Raw genomic sequence first — 18,047 nt, forward strand, 5'->3', positions numbered from 1 at the left:
AGTTGAGACTGTGGTTTACTTTCTGACTTCCTCCGCTTCTTGACTACATTAGAGACTACACTCATCTTAACCTACACCGTGCAGTTAATTTCATACAGGCTGAGCCTAAAAAAAAAAAAGTACAAAGGTATAATTAAATAACAAATCTTGACATATTATCAAATTAATTTCATTATAATTATTTAAAACTTTTTTAAAACTAATCAGACATTTCTCATGTATGTTCAAAAATATTTTTATTTACAAGAGAGATTATTTAACTTTAACTTTTTGTTTTCAATGTTTCTTAGAAACACACTATAATAATTTAATATTGGAAAGCAGTAAACATCTTTGTGAGGAAAGGAAAAAAAAATTCATAATTAATCCTATAAAGCTAACAAATCTTTACATTTTATACTACTGAAAATAATAATAAATCCTTACATATTCTACAATATTTTGATAAAACAACATAAGTTAACTCCAACAAACATGACAAAAACTTTAATAAGTTATAGAATATTTTCTAAATTCTAAAATATTCTCTCCATTTAAATTTTTTTACAAAAACATATATATAATACTTTATCAGAAATTATACAGAAGTATTATAATTAAGTTATGTTTAACTCAATTATTAACATTAAAAAATTCATAGTATAATATTAAATTTAAGTGAAACTTTAGGATCGTAAATGTAAAAGTTTAATAAATTTATATAATAAAATATTCATTCTGATTACATTTATGTTTAACTTTCTGTAAAGTATCATTTTTGGTTAATGTCTAAACTTCAGAAAGAGATTATTACTGAAGCATCAAAAATAATTTATAATATTTTTCAATATTCATGATCTTAAAAAATATTACACATTTATAATATTAAAAATTATTTTTGGAAAAATACAGAAACTTGCAATATAACCAAATAAAATAAGAAATTGAATTAGGAATGTACTGCGACATTTTCTCTAACATAACCTAATGATCATAAAACTAAAGTCATGAATGTGATTTAAAAAAAAAATAAATCAATAACAATTGTCCCTTTTAAATGATTAACTATTAAATAGAGACTACCAATGGAGATATGTAATTTCAAAGAAAATTCAAGAAATCATCCTTTTGAACTAAAGATTGTTAACATTCTTATTCAAAAAATTATGTTCTATTAAAATGTTGTTACAACTTTTACACTCAAAATTAAAAAAAAGTACTTTCACTTTGCTATGTTTACAGCAGATGGTTTTGGAACTATTACAATATTTGTTTAATGAAACTATAAATTAAAGCATTCACATTTTTATAAAGCATGTTTTTGTAACTATTCGGTTTCATTTGTAATTTCAATTTGTTTAGTTTATAAAGAAATCTAAATAATTTTATAGGAAAGAAACACAGAAAACATCTCATAACAATATAAAACATGATAATACTTTTACTTTTGGTGCAAGGAATGCACGATTTCTAGATTTTAAGTTTCAGCTTGGAAAAATAACCATTTTGTGCCAAATTATACATTAAAGAAACTTCCCTAATAGCTTATAGAACAAAATCTATCAAAAATATTGCTAATTATAGAAAATGGCTACACAGTTTCTCTCTAATTTCTGCTAATTTCAACTATTATGAAAATGCATCATGCTTAAAGTACAGAAGGCATGATTAAAAGATGTTTAGAAAGCTTAGGCAATAAAATATGTAGATGAGAATTCATTTATTGTTGGTAATTTATTGCAGATGCATAAAATGAGATTTTTAAGAACTTTTTATATTAATATAGTCTGAAGTACTTATATATAAAATATAGCCCAAACCTCATTAAAATTAACCATAATATAAAGAAAAACTGTTAAACTGCTTTATATTTAATACAACAAAACATCTATACACCTTCAAAGTTATAAAAGAGAGATTATTTAACTTTAACTTTTTGTTTTCAATGTTTCTTAGAAACACACTATAATAATTTAATATTGGAAAGCAGTAAACATCTTTGTGAGGAAAGGAAAAAAAAATTCATAATTAATCCTATAAAGCTAACAAATCTTTACATTTTATACTACTGAAAATAATAATAAATCCTTACATATTCTACAATATTTTGATAAAACAACATAAGTTAACTCCAACAAACATGACAAAAACTTTAATAAGTTATAGAATATTTTCTAAATTCTAAAATATTCTCTCCATTTAAATTTTTTTACAAAAACATATATATAATACTTTATCAGAAATTATACAGAAGTATTATAATTAAGTTATGTTTAACTCAATTATTAACATTAAAAAATTCATAGTATAATATTAAATTTAAGTGAAACTTTAGGATCGTAAATGTAAAAGTTTAATAAATTTATATAATAAAATATTCATTCTGATTACATTTATGTTTAACTTTCTGTAAAGTATCATTTTTGGTTAATGTCTAAACTTCAGAAAGAGATTATTACTGAAGCATCAAAAATAATTTATAATATTTTTCAATATTCATGATCTTAAAAAATATTACACATTTATAATATTAAAAATTATTTTTGGAAAAATACAGAAACTTGCAATATAACCAAATAAAATAAGAAATTGAATTAGGAATGTACTGCGACATTTTCTCTAACATAACCTAATGATCATAAAACTAAAGTCATGAATGTGATTTAAAAAAAAAATAAATCAATAACAATTGTCCCTTTTAAATGATTAACTATTAAATAGAGACTACCAATGGAGATATGTAATTTCAAAGNGTATGTTAAGTTAGAATCCATTTAATATACTATAACGGTAATTTATTATTAAAATTGATATTTATGATTTTTATTACTTCTTTGCAATATTCATATACTAAACAGAAATAAAGTCTTAACATAACCTTTAAATAATACTGAAGTGTATCATATATTTTTCTTAAGCAAAAATATTAAAGAAAGAGGTTCTGTTGTTATACAATATGTTATCGATAAATAGCAAGCATAGTGGGAGTTTTGATGACATCTGGGATATAGATAACACTCATATACAATTATATAAAATTATTGATTCTTATATTTATCATCATGCATTAACAATATCTAAAGCAAAAGAACTGATGATTTTATTGTAAAACAATATCCAGAAGTAAAATAAAATTAAATAGATAAAAATTTTGATGTTATTATGTACAGATGTCAGAATTACGTGACATTATATCAATACATAAATTCATGCAAGTAATTTTTGGCCCAATATATTTAATCAAGAGCAACCTATTATCTGCAATGAAAATTCATGTTTATTACGTAAATTTTTATTAAATCAATTTCAAAATAACACATTTGTATTACTTTAAATACGAGTTGTAATACTTTGTCATTAAGATATAAAAATTATTTTTCCACAGCTTTCATATTTATGCTACTAAATACATAATTTGGTAAATCAAAGCAATAAATCAACAAAAAAAAAAAATCTCAAATATTTCATAGACTAAATACGGAGACAACGTTCACACACATTTAAAAATAAAGACGTCATCCATAATATTACAACTCACTAAAAAAATATAAATAAATAAATTGTACGATACGGTAAGTGTAAATATATTTATTTTCAAATCCGGAACGATTAAAATACACAAGAACCGTTAAACTTCTCGGAAGGATCTAAATATTTGCTCAAATTTAAATATTCAAATAAATAAATAAATAAAAATTTACATTATTTGTAGTAAATTAAAATGCAAAAACCAAAAGCAGTATTCTTGAAAATATTTAACAGCTTTCCTTTACAATTCTTGAAATACTTGACAATGCAAAAGGTCATTGAAATGAAAAAAATAAATAAATAAAAAAAATGTCACCAGAAAATGAATGTAGTTTGTAAAGGGAAAGAAGTGAAAATTCTCTACAATACTCGAAATCAACCACCGCAATACCCCGAATACAATTTGAAAAACACGGGACAACCTATAGGAAAGTTGGAAAAAATAAAAAAAAGAAGAAAGAGCAAGAGAGAGAGAGAGGGAGGCAGATTTCTGCATGCATCTAAATATTGATCAAATGCCTTCTTACATAACCAGAACCATCTCTGCCATCGGTTAAACATTAGAACACACACACATATACTTAAATATAGAGCCTGTCTGCACCGTATCATTCAGCTATCGAAAAGGCTGTATATACAAAATTCGTACCGCAACACTTCATGTTTATGCATGAGGCATAACACATGCTGGATAAAAATGGACATTAGTGTGACGGTGGCGTGACGTAAGAGTCGACGAGGTTAGAAGTGCGTCGGACACGTCGACGACGCCTTCTAACTCTCGATACTTAACCGATTTGTTGCAAAAGTTTGTGGGAAAACACGTAATTGCGACAGTGTGCGAGACGAAGATGGCGTACGTCACGATATTTGCCATCCGATTGGCCGACGAGTCGTCCCCCTACCTGCTTTACATTTACGCGTATCCAGCTTTATAAATCGAAACGTCCGAAAGTCTACGGGACGTTTTACGACTTTCGGACTCCGGCTTGCATCGTTTAATTACCAATTTTCGACCGCTTACCTGACGTAAACATCGTCCTCTTCGGCTTATCCATCGCAACCACCGCAAAACTCAAAATGGAGTTGCAACCAGCCACACGTACCAGGACTAACTAATGCATCGACGCAGGAACGTTGAACCGAACACTTCCTGTCTCGTTTGATGGCGCGAGCGCTTTTAAATATCGTTCGCTTTGCTTATATTAATCCGTAATCGTTCGGATAAAAATTATTTGGGGGTCTCGGCCGCATGTCGGAACGTATGACGCACGTTCGACGAACATCGGTTCGTCACTTCACTTCAAGGACTTTCGGTGGCGGGTCACGTGGATACGCAGCACGAGGTTAGTGGCCTGCGCGTGCTACTGTAGGCGTGGATCAGCTGGACCCAATGCGTAGCACCAACGACATGTAGTTTTTTAAACATTCTAGGTATTTCTATGCCGAGTAACGACGATAAACGCTAACCAGATGAGACCGATCGATACGTAAAACACACCGAATACGGGAATTTGTAAAGTAAATGTCAACTTGCTATATCTGCATGGCAATATATACAGTATATAAATATTATACGTTCGCCTCCGTCCTTATTCGACATTCTTTACATTCTTATGGGGTGTCTTTACTTGCTTTCTATTGTGTTTTCTGGAATTCTTCTTTTCGATTGTCATCCCCCCCTTGTCTGTTGTTCAAGCAGTTTTGTATATCCTTCATAAGGTGTATGGAGTTATTTCACCAACACTGTCAAGAATTTCTTCCTCTGTGGTTCTTGGCACAATCGTATATCATCCAGAAGAATTACAGCATTAAACTTTTAAATTTAAAGGGAACTACAACAGACAATCATCCAGCAGGAATCAATAACAATTATGATTTCTAATAATTGTGGCTCACAAAGTTTCGGGAGTCACAAACAAATAGTTTGCTTTTATAGTAAACATTTAAAAGGAAAAAGTAAATTTAAAAAATATGTTTCTTACTAAAGTAACTGTAATAAGTTAATTTATTAGTTTTCAGAGAAATTTACATATTGGTTTCTTTTTTTTTTTTATTGCATTGGTCATTAATACTGAAAGGTTGCTAAATTATTCAAACATATATATTTTAGCTTTCTAGATAGATAAATATGCAGCACTTTAAATTATAAATTTTGTTTTAATTTTTTAAGATCCTTTCTCACTCAATAAACCTAAAACTATCTAAAAAGACTATTCTTCTTCTTTACATGTTTATGTTCTGATGATAAAATAAAATACATTGGCAAGTCATGCTCTGTTTTTTGAATTATTTAGATTTAGTTGGAAACGTCAATTTTTAATGCAAGCGGCAAATCTTATACTTATTCTGGATGTAAAATGTTCGATAAAATTTTATCAAGTATTTTCTAGAAAAGCGCATGAAACAGATTGACTGAATGATAATCATTTATAATGTAATGCATAAAATACCAAGTATTTATTTTCTTTGGAAAACTAAAATCAATACAAGCTGGCTGAATTTATAACATTCTACTTGTATATGACATATATTAAAGAAAAAATTAAGCTAAGACTGTTACCTAAAGTGGAGTTGATCACCTTTAATCTTCAAGGTGGATTTGTCACATACAAACAGCCTATATTAGATGTTTTGTCATGTTTATTATGACAAATATCTACAGAATAAATAATAGATACGGCATTTACTAACCTTATGGATTTATTTATTTTGTATGATTCTTTAATGTAAATAATCACATCTTGAATTTATTTATTTACATTCTAAATATATAAGTAGAAGAAATGGTTTGTACAAATGTTTGAAACAAATTAAAAAATGTGTACATATATTTTCCACAACAAAATTTAAAATTGACTTCTATCTAAACATAAAATGAATATTTACACAGAGTCTGCTCTACTGTAAACAAATTTCTAATTTTGGTATTTATGTGAAATGACAACTTTCTAATGCAAGTGACAATTAAATATTCCATCAATGATTCCTATATTTAGAAGCAGTTCTAAGTATTGCAGAATATTAAATTTTCTACAGAGTAGAGATACTTTCAAATCCAACTTTTATATCTTTTTTTTTAACTGTAATATTTAAACCTCAAATAATTATTATTTAATAAATTTGGAAGCTACAAAAGGCAGTCTTAACATTTCTAAACATTAAATTAATCAATAAATTCACATGAAGTTAGTAATAGATATAAGTACCAATTACGATGACTAACATTTTACGCTGTTTAATTTTACAATGGCAACTTGTATTTGTTTAATATGTTTGATATATAAACACCTGAAGATGATATAATACCTGTTAAATTCCATTAGTTGAATCACTCTTTATTAAAACACTAAACAAATACAACTACACTCAAAGTTCTGAACAATGGCCACTGCCAGGAACTTGATAATCTTCAAACAACAGCTACTTCTTTAACAAAATGCATACCAAAAAGAAAGTTCCTGAAAAAATGGCCACTGTTTAACTGCCATTAACAACCATTTCTAAACTGTATTAAAGTAAAGAAGCTAATAGATTCTAAAATAGAAAAATGTTTTTGAGTCGTGATAAACATATGTTGCAATTTATTTAATGTTATCTATATTCTTAGTTGTTATATGTTGCAACATTTAGAAAATAAAACATTCTTATTTCATGAATTTGAAAAATTATTATAGACATGCTTAATAAACAAATTTAAAGAAAATATGAAATAAACCCTTGAAGAATGGAGATGTATGCATGGCAGGCTATTATACTTATTTTTCAAATTTACTCATTACTTCAACAGAAATGTTTGAACTGTATTAACAGAGATGTGTTAAAAAAAATTTTAAAAATTAAGTATTGTATATGCAGAAGTTTTGAAAGAACAATAAGTTTAGTCCATAAATATCTTTTTATTAAAAATAAATGCAGTTTTATATGCATTTTGCAATTATTTTGTAGTCTGACTACTTAAACATTAATTATAATAGAAATGTAGTAAAAAAAAGATTATCACCACAGTTAAACTTTATCAGATACACTAAAAAAATTAGATATGCTGAAAATGCTGCATTTTCAGCATCAATACATCTTTGAAAAAAGGAATTAAAAAAAAAATAGTGAAATTAATACCATATCATTTTTATGCCTAAAAATAAGCAAAATGAAAAAATGTTTTATCTTGGATTGAGTAACTGCTGTCAAATCATCCCAAATGGGATGATTTGACAGTTTTAATATATTTTTATTTATTTTTGGAATCAATAAAGCCATCTTAAACATTAAATTTAAACAAAGTATTAAATCTACATTGCATCTACATGAAGAAAAAAATATATTTGATACTAATTGGATACTAAACTAACATTGTTCAGTTAAAACCAAATGTGTTATCGAATACATTACTTGATGTGTAATTTAATTCCCATTTCCATCTAGACCTCAATTTTTTTCTGAATAGATAAGTAATATATACAGTTATATGTATATATATTAGTAAATTTATATAATATTTTTTGCACTAAGTTAACCACATACTTATACACTATACCATAATGTGAAATAAGAAAATAGTTTAATACAAAACAGAAACCATTGATACAGTTTTTAGGATAAGAATGTAAATATATTTTATGACTATATGGATAAGTATTAATGTGAGAATGTGTATGTTTTAAAAATTTTATCTATTTGAAAACATGAATAATAATCCAAACAAGATTTTTTTAAAAATTTTGACTAAAATCTTGTTTAATAAAATTTCATATATCTGCTACTTACTATCAAGTTCAGAAATTATTATTTTTTCATTTTATTCAATACGTAGATGAAAATTTAGCTTGGAAAATTAATAGCACATTTATTTATTCTAAAATTTTATAAATTTAAATTATTTGAAATTTTATATTTAGTTTGAGTGTTTAGTGTAGTGATGTGAAACATTATAAAATCAGTAATAAGAGTAAAAACATATCTATTGTATTTACTATTGTATTCTATAACATTATTATTATAAAGATTATTTTAAATTTAGAATTTTATAATTATAAAATTTGTCAAAGTTAAATCACAGTGTGTAGAGTTTGCAGACTTTATATTTCATGGAAGTTGAAAAAATTCAAGACGATTAATTTTAAAAGTAAATATACTTCAAAACTTATACAGAAAATTAAAGGTTTAGAAATTTCAATAAGCTAATTATCTAATACTGTAATTAGAACTTATGTAATATGACAACAACCTACACATACAAGTTGTACAGAGACAACTTTACGAAAGAATATTTGCCAATTTTTCATTTAAAAACTAATATGTAGTTACAAGAATCTTTAATTGAATAAAAATTATTATGAGATAGTCACTTCATCACAGGTATGACTAAGATCTACTAAATATATTTTAAATAAGAAACTACTGAAAAATGTATTTCACTTGTCCATTTTATAAAAAGGAAGATGACATAACAAAACCTGATTGTAAAATATTCCATTTTATAAGATGGTCCATCATGATGTAAACATGTTTGATACATGATGTAAACATCATGATGGACATGATTCAATTACTAATGCCAAATGAACTGCTGGATTATTTATTGGCAGTTTAATGGGTTTGAGTCCTGCTCTGGATTGATCTTTTCTTCCGGAATAATCTAAATTAAAATTTCTTTCATATTATTAAATTTATCATTAGATGGTAACCTAACCACCTATCTAGTCAAATTACTTTATATCTAACTATTACACTAGCCTTGTTTTAGCCTGATAAATAATTGGCAGTTTGACATTAGTACAAGATGATGATCCTTTTCATAAAAATCATAGGAACAAATTATCAACATTCATAGATGGATTCAAAATTTGTAATCGGATTTTATACTACTCCCTTTAAAATGTATTTAACAGCATTGAAGCAGATCAAATTATCCAAATGCATTTGTTACTAGTTCCTCATAGTTTATTTTACATATTACATACTGTATGCGAATAAGTACATAAGCTAGTTTATCATCATAATATCACTTTTATTCAGAAACAACATATATAAATAAATAGTAGCAGAGAAGACTATAGTTAAATAAACCTTCATATAACATTTTCTAAGCAGTATTTGGATAAAACAAAATCTCTGCAGCCTATTGGATGGCCTGACCATTACAATTCATCAAGTCGATATAAGAGAAGTACCTTTTTTTCTAAAATGAGTTGGCTGCACAAGGACAATTTTTTTTAATATTTGCTTCATTCCTTATCATTTATCAAATAATAATAATAGAATAATAAATGTCAAAATAAAATGATGTTTAAAATTATTTTGAAGCTTAAGTTTAGTTCATACAAAGAGCCAACTAACTGCTGGTAAAAAACAAAAATAGGAATGAATATTGTGTCAGCAGTAACAATCTTTTCACAAAATTTTCTTGCTTTGTGAATCACAAATGCATTTTAATATGATGAACTGTTCTACTAGCAAAAAATAATTGTCACTAATTGGAATGTTGAATTTCTGGAGATAAGCAAGAAATTTAAATGTATGAAGCATATTATTCATAACAGCTAATTATATTGTTATGGTTATTTTAATTATTGGAAAGAAATTTCAAATTAAAGAAATGTTTAATTAATCTGAAATAATCTGCTACCATCAGCTTTTAAACAATGTTTGCTGTCATTCTCATATGTCTGCCCATTTCAATTTCAGTGTTCTCATTTTCAAAAAGCAGCAGGATATTTTGCTTTTGCCTAGTGAATGACTTTTAAACTAAGTTTTATTTGTCACAAACTCAGAGCTGAGCAATCAAATTTCATATTATTTTATGTCTAATATTTAATATGTGTATAATTTCTGAATTTATAAAATGGATATAATAATAAATATTTAATAATAATTAATACTGCTTGATAAGTAAAACAGAAATGAAGCATTATAACAAAACAATTGCCATTTGGTAAACATTTGTATCTTTAATGCATGAAATTTAGGAGATTGAAATAGACATAATTAAAAGGGGAAAAAACAATATAATTGCATTTACAATGAATATAATAGAAAAACAACATTTTAATGTTTGAGATGGTACTTTCAAAACTGCTTAACAGTTTATGTTTTTGGTAGCTGCTAGGATATACTATGTGTTAGATTACATGAAATTCTTATTTTCATTCTAGCAATTTTGTGTGTGTGTGTTGTATGACATTGAGGGTTGGCTGTATGAAATTACAATATTTCATTTTGAGCATATAACTTGTAATAACACAAAAGTTTTAGAAATTTTTGCTCTTATAAAATGCATTTGAATTGATTTCTTCATTTCAGAATCTTTAAATCAGATTCTGAGAATACTTGTTAAAAATCTTCAAAATTTGACAACTTTTAGTTTTACTGTTTAAGAATCAGCAATCTGTTTTAAATGCAGAATGTATCAGTTTTTGACACCAAATTAATTATCAATTATAACTTTATTCAAGATGGCATAAACATGTATTAAAATGCACAACACTCTGATTCATTATTAGAAGCTTGTTTTGAAGGTCAAGTGAGAATATTGCAGTTGAATCAACTTCTGCCATCTAGATGATTACATATGTAATATGTAACACACAGTGCAAATGCACTTGCATTAAATGCTACATATTGAAGTGTTAAATTATAAATCAGATGATGATCAATGTGTAAAATGAATATGACTTTGCACTGATCATAAACAACTGCATAACTTTCATTATATCATAAGCTTCATTATCAGAATAAGCAAATTTATAAATTCTAGGACATAGATTTAGAGTAACTCAATAATTAAATTTTGTTTTATATTTTTTATTTCTTTGTTTACTTTTTTGTATTATTTTTCTATTTATTTGAAAAAATTTCAAATTCTCTCATACTCCTTGTTCTATTTTTTGAATCTTTAAAGCTTATCAATAATGTTTTCTTTATAAACTTTTAATGACTTCAGTGCTTAGAGTTTTTAATCTCCTTCAGAAAGATAAGCACAAAAATTCTGAAACAAAAATACAGTTCTTAATATTAATTACAAAAAACATGCAAAATAAACTGGGACTTATCTATAATTTCATAAAAAAATATTCTGAATTCTTTTAAAACAAGTATGCAAAGTATTGAGATAATATTAATCGTAAAAAAAAACATTAGCTAGAGCATTGTATTATTGTTTCTGAATTACCTGCATCTCCGTAAAACATCAAGAACTTTCTGTATATTTTAAAAAGTTGGGAATTTATTATCATTTCTTATTTATAAACATTTTAAACACAACTTTGCAGTAATAGTTTTTAAATTACTTTTTTGTTAATGGTTTTCTACATATTTTTTTTTTTTAGCTAATTGAATTTTGAAATATTTAAAAATTAGTTTAATCAGTCTAAAATCAATGTTCTGAAATTCATAAATTTGTATTTCATGATGCAACTATCAATACAAAAGTTAAATAATCAAACCACTCTGATTTATAAAAATAACACAAAATACTTGATTCTTCAGATTTTTCATACCAATATAGATAAGGTTTGAGTATAATTGAAACTTTTATAGATAACAGGTGAACTTTTTATGTAAGTTTAGTTATTGAAACTTACATAAGAATTTGTTATCAACAAAAGACCATTACTTACATAAAACTTATAACCTTTCACTGTTTTTATTTTTATCACATATATATCTAGTATTTAATATGCACCTTGTTAAGAAAGGTTATAAAGATAAGGTATTACAGTCATAAGTAGAAAACTATTATTTTGTATTATAGTTTCTTATTTTCTACATTTATGATGAAAGTACATGTTATTTTCTTCTTAAAATATAATTATTTTCTTTATTTTTCAAACATTTACAAATATTAAAACTGATCAATATATACAACAGCATTCCAAATACTCAAATAGTCTATTTTAACATTATTAATATAAACTTAATTACATGATATTGTAAATACCATAAGATTTTATGAGTTAGAAAATATTTCATTGCTTACATTAAATATTCTAATATTAGCAATGATACTGTTTTCTTAAATGTTCAAATATTAATTACCAATGTACTGACTCATATCTATTGTAAAAATGCTTTTATGCTAGAAAGACAATTTTGGTGTCATATATTAAAATTCTAATTGAAAATTCTATGTTTTTCAATTAACTTGGTATGATAATAGAAAACTTTAAAGATTATTAGCATCTTATATACAATACATGCTGAATGCAAAGACTTAAATTCTCTGTTTGCATTAAATATTCATTTTACTTGATTATATTATAAAATTTGTTTAAATATTACTAATTAATACACTGCATTGCAAGGTTGTATTGAATTGCTTAGAATTAAATTTTACATTTAGTAAGTAATTTTGTTAATGCAAAACAATATAACAACTGAAATGGCTCTTTCCATTTCGATTAAGTGTGTACATAGGAATTTTAAGTTTTATTGTTAGTCAACAGAAAGTTTTGGATGATGAAATGAATATTTGTAATGCTTTAGTGTATGTTCATTTTACTGTCATATATGAATGATAAACTGATTTAAAATAATTTTTATGATTTCTAAAACAGGTTAATTTAACAATTTTTTTAAAAATGTTTATATAAACATTAAAATCAAAATAATGTAGCAAGAATATATACTGTTAGCAAATTAAACAAGCACAATGTAAATTAGCTCTTATTCTTACTTTACATATGAAATTTTCATTAACAGTATCTTCTCTCTTTTTTTATAGTTTTATTTGAAAAATTATTAAAAAGGATAAACAACAACATTCAATAATAAGGGAAATAATAACATAAAAGTGTATTAGAATTATAACTGATAATATATAATTGTTAATAATTCCACTGTTTTGAATACATTAACAATTAACAACATTAATTTTAAATATCTCCTAAATAGTTTTCCCTTTAAGTTTTTAACTTTAAAATAATTAAGCAATGAGTTTTACAAGTAATTTTCTCTTAATTTAACATACAATTTCTCTTTAAAATTTTCAAAAATCGTTTGGAAAACCAAACGAAAAAACATTTATACTTGATACAATGATCAAAATTAAGGAATGAAAATGCTAAATTCAAAAACCAAAACATATATTTTATTCAGAAATGTTTTCGTTCTCTTAAAAGATCAGCTGAGAAATTTTCTAAGTGTTCTAGAACAAATACATTAAAAAATATATTATTATATTCAAACTTCTTTAAATTTAATATTTGAAATTTCTGAATTTAGCATTTTTTTTCCTCATAATTTCTTTTGAAAAAGTTTGTTTTTAGTCACATATATTATTCCCACTGGCCATTTCATCTAAAATCTTAGCCATATTTTTATTTTAACTGAGATTTTACAAAAGATAGAAGTTAAATAATTGTTATTTTTATAAATAGCTTATGGGCAAAACTGACATTTTGAGTTACTTGTTACTTTTCTAAGAACACTTAATGCTACTTAATAGTTTAGAAAGAGAAGTTGAAGTACATTATTTTAATATCCTCATAAAACAAATTTTCGATGAAAGAGGATTAAACCAAAAACTTGATTTTCAGGACATTAAAATTTAAACATACATAATTTAGAATTTTTTTAAAATACAGTTTAAATTCTCTTCTCAATATGCTTTTAGTGCACATTCTTCCCTTTAAAAGTATCAATTATTTTATGAGATGCCATAGCAATAGCATTTGATATGGTAAGCTTTGTATATAAACAATTAATAGAAATGAATTTAACACAGAATCAGATTTTACAGAACAGTACAATCATTGATATACCATAAATTCATCCCAGATCACAGATCTCTCCTACAACATTTAAATTATCTTATTCATAGAGAAACAATAACTGGAGTAAAATTATTAAAAAGGTATTAATGGAAAATCATCAATAAACTGATTTGAAATCTTTGTACACAAAAAAAAAAAATAATAATAATAATAAATTAATAAATGAACAGTGCTATTTTTTAAAGACTGTATATAACCTCACAACTTTACATCTTACACTGTATATTTGTAACAATCTGCTTTTAAAATCATATTGAACTTTTATTCATAGAACTAGGCTACTTGATTAGAAGATAAGAATTTTGTATACTTTTTCCCCTACATTTTAGCAATTCATTTTCAGGACTAGAATATTTCATGACTGTATATAATATATATACATTCTTTTAGTACCAAATTTGCAAAGGTCAGTACAATCTGCTAGCATTATCTAAACTAACTTACATTTCATTTCTTATGAAAATGTGTGAAATTTATTTCTTTTTAAATATTAATATCTTTGATTCTCTTATAAATAATAACTTCAGAACTTTGATAATGGGATAATGGCACTATTCAATTTTTCATAAAATATAAAATATTAATTTCATTATTTGATAAAATTAATTTGTCACTTATGAAAGTTGAATTTGTTTTATAGTACTGGATTGATAAACTGTAAATTATATATATTAAAAATATTGTAACAATCTGCACAATAAGAAAAATTAATGACTACATTTCATTTTTACAATGCTAATTTTAACAATAACAAAAAATCATCTTTTATAATTTCTGACTGACTGTTAACAGAGAAATATAGAAGTAATCTAAAGTGAATAAATTTTGCATTGAATAAATTACCTCTATTTATGTCTGCTTTAACAATTAATTACTGTCAAGAAAAAGGATTACATCTACGTCTTTCAGTCATTAAAAATTAGATATTGTTTCATTGACATTGTTAAAATAGTGACTAAGCTAGGTGTAATAAAACAAAAATTGCTGAGTCTCATTTGAGCAATGTAATTTTCTTGTCTCACAAGAAATTAACATACTGATTTAAGTCTGAATGGAAGAGTGATGTAGTCTTTTTATCAAAGATTCATATTTATTTTATGGAAACTGTTAATAAATGTAAGTCATTTTTGAAGTCAGTTTATAGATAAATGTAGCTTTGCTTTCCCTCTTTTACTAGATAGAGGAAGGAAAAATACCAATTTTGGATAATAATTTTTGGATCAATTTCATTAACTACAAAAATCTATGCACACACTCATACAAGCATCCAATAAGATTGCTATTGGATGAGAAATAATATAAAATAAAAAATTCCAGTTTCTCCATTTGAAAAATATTATAATACATGTAAAATAACTAATCATTTAAAAAGTCATTATTGATAAAAAGTATTCGTATAACGAAATAAAAATGCAATTAATAATAGCAACACATTACAATTTTGTTTAAAAATTAGAATAATTATAAAGTGAATCAAGCTAACTTTAAATTTAATAAAACAGATTTCTTGAGATATTCTTGTTAACAAGATAATTTATTGTTGATAGAAGTATTCATGATCCGTAACTTTTCTTGCTATACAGGATTTTGTGGTGTTTTTTTTTTTATGTCATAAAAGTATCACTTTTCTCAACTTCATTTTCATTAGTGTAGATTCTAAGGCAAAAGTCAATGGTTAAATGAAAAGTTTCTTCAGAGCAATGTTCATCAATTTTTGAAACCTGCCAACAAGACGGATCAAAATGTTTTGTAATTTACAAAAATGGCAGAAAAAATTCCTCAAAAACATTATTACTACTGTAATAAAGTTGTCCAATAAAGATGAAATAGGAATTGCATATTGTTCTGTTGGAATACATGTTCATAGCTTTCATGCAATGCTGCTCTTCTAAAAGTGAAAAAGCCTTCCCATTATAAATTCCAGATAATGCATGAACATAATAGCTATTTATCCAACTTTTTCAAATCATTTATAAAATAGTCTTATAATATATAATTCTGAAACATTATAAAATGTTTAAATGTTAAAAAATTTGATTTTTTGTCAGAGGCATCCAGTATATAATATGTATGCTTTAATAGTAGTCTTTTATAATATTAACATTATTATGGCTGCTCGCAAGGACTTGGGGTATGTAATAGAAAATATTAAACAAAGATTTTATTTTTAATCTAGCAATTTTCTGTGAGTTATATGCATGAAAATATGATATTTTACTACAGGGCATAATTTATATATTTACTGATTTTCATATCTGATCCAATTATTTTTAATTTAGATTTTCTTGGTATGTTTTTATTTTATCATAATAAATATATTGAATATAGTAACATTTAGTTAGTATTAAATTTGATTATATATTGCATAGATTATGTATAATTTTGGTAACTTTCTATCAGTGCATCAATGATTATATTTTTGTGCTCTTTCTTGAAAAATAACTGAATATGACATAAAAATGTACTGTTGATTCCATTCTTTGTATTATTTCTAGTACAATGAATGTTGACAAATAATGAAACTAAAGTAACATATCAAATTAAACAAATGGTTTTTACTGCTGCATAAAGAAACTTGTTTAATTAAAGATTAGAATATCTGAATATTTATAACTAAAAAAAAAAATAACTATACTTGGAAACTTTGTCACCAGTGTAAGAAGACAAGAAACATATCAGAGACTATATCAATAAAATTCCTTTCTATAAAAATTATTCCTATTATTTAAAGATGTAGATACATTTTAAAAAATGCATTCCTTTTTCTCTTTGTTTACTTTCAGAGCCAACCACTTTTTGGGTTCAAAAACGCTACGAAAGAATTAATGCAATTCTAATGAATTAAATTTATTCTGAAAGTCAGATCAATTCAGATGTATGTTATTAAGAAAACAGCAAATATTTTTAAAAAATTATATTAAACATTCAGTTTTTTATTCTGATATATACTTTTTTATAGTTAAAATTTCCAACTAACATATATGCTATGAGCAGCAACTCTTTAGTTCCTCGCATGAATCATGTTTTAATACATTACAAAAGAATTCCTATTTGTTAGTTACATACATATCTTCAAGCCTTTTCCCTTTTGGGTGGCATTGAATAAACTGCATCTACACTATTTGTTAGTTAATGTCTTAATATTTACGTTTAATTAATTGATTTAAATGAATATTTCCCTCTATATTATGTTCTTTATGTTTCTTCTACATTAATTGATTTCAATGATTTTGTTATAATTTAAATCCATAATTATATTTAATTCTTACGTTAAAAAACTTTTATCCAATAAAACCTGTCACTGATAGGTGTGTGTTTTATGATGATAAACTTGAAATTAACAATGTAAGAAAATAAAGAACTTCATTTAAAAGAGAATGAAAATGATATTCAGTAGAACATGTTTTATGAAACAACCTTCTTTGCTGACAAAACAAGTTGAAAGACTTCACTGACCTTTCTTCACAGGACACATCAAAGTTGATGATGACATAAGAGTTTTACTGAACATCATAGCAAAAGTTTTACTGCTTATAAAAATAGTGATTATAAATATATATATATATATGAGTTCAAGAGTGGAATTTAGATACTATCTATCAATTAAAATTTTTGAATGAATATGATACATAATGCATATTATAGATTTTTAAGTTTACATAATATTCTTAACTAAAATGTAATTAAAACAAAGTATTATTTTCAAAATAAATAAAATCCACAACACATTAAATTCTTCATAATATTAAAATTTGACTGACTGACTAT

General features: G+C 25.0%; 1 long non-coding RNA gene across 1 annotated transcript in view; it reads right to left on the minus strand.

Annotated features, from left to right (window-relative positions):
• Window positions 1–18,047, minus strand: part of LOC111620242 — a 106,230-nt gene continuing 88,183 nt past the window's right edge. Inside the window, exon 3 of the long non-coding RNA XR_002755889.1 lies at window positions 1–105. This is a non-coding gene — a long non-coding RNA (uncharacterized LOC111620242). The remainder of the gene's footprint in view (window positions 106–18,047) is intronic.

Source organism: Centruroides sculpturatus, unplaced genomic scaffold, assembly GCF_000671375.1.
Source record: "Centruroides sculpturatus isolate CEXI.00-Female unplaced genomic scaffold, Cexi_2.0 scaffold117, whole genome shotgun sequence".
In the NCBI taxonomy this organism is placed as follows: Eukaryota; Metazoa; Arthropoda; class Arachnida; order Scorpiones; family Buthidae; genus Centruroides; species Centruroides sculpturatus.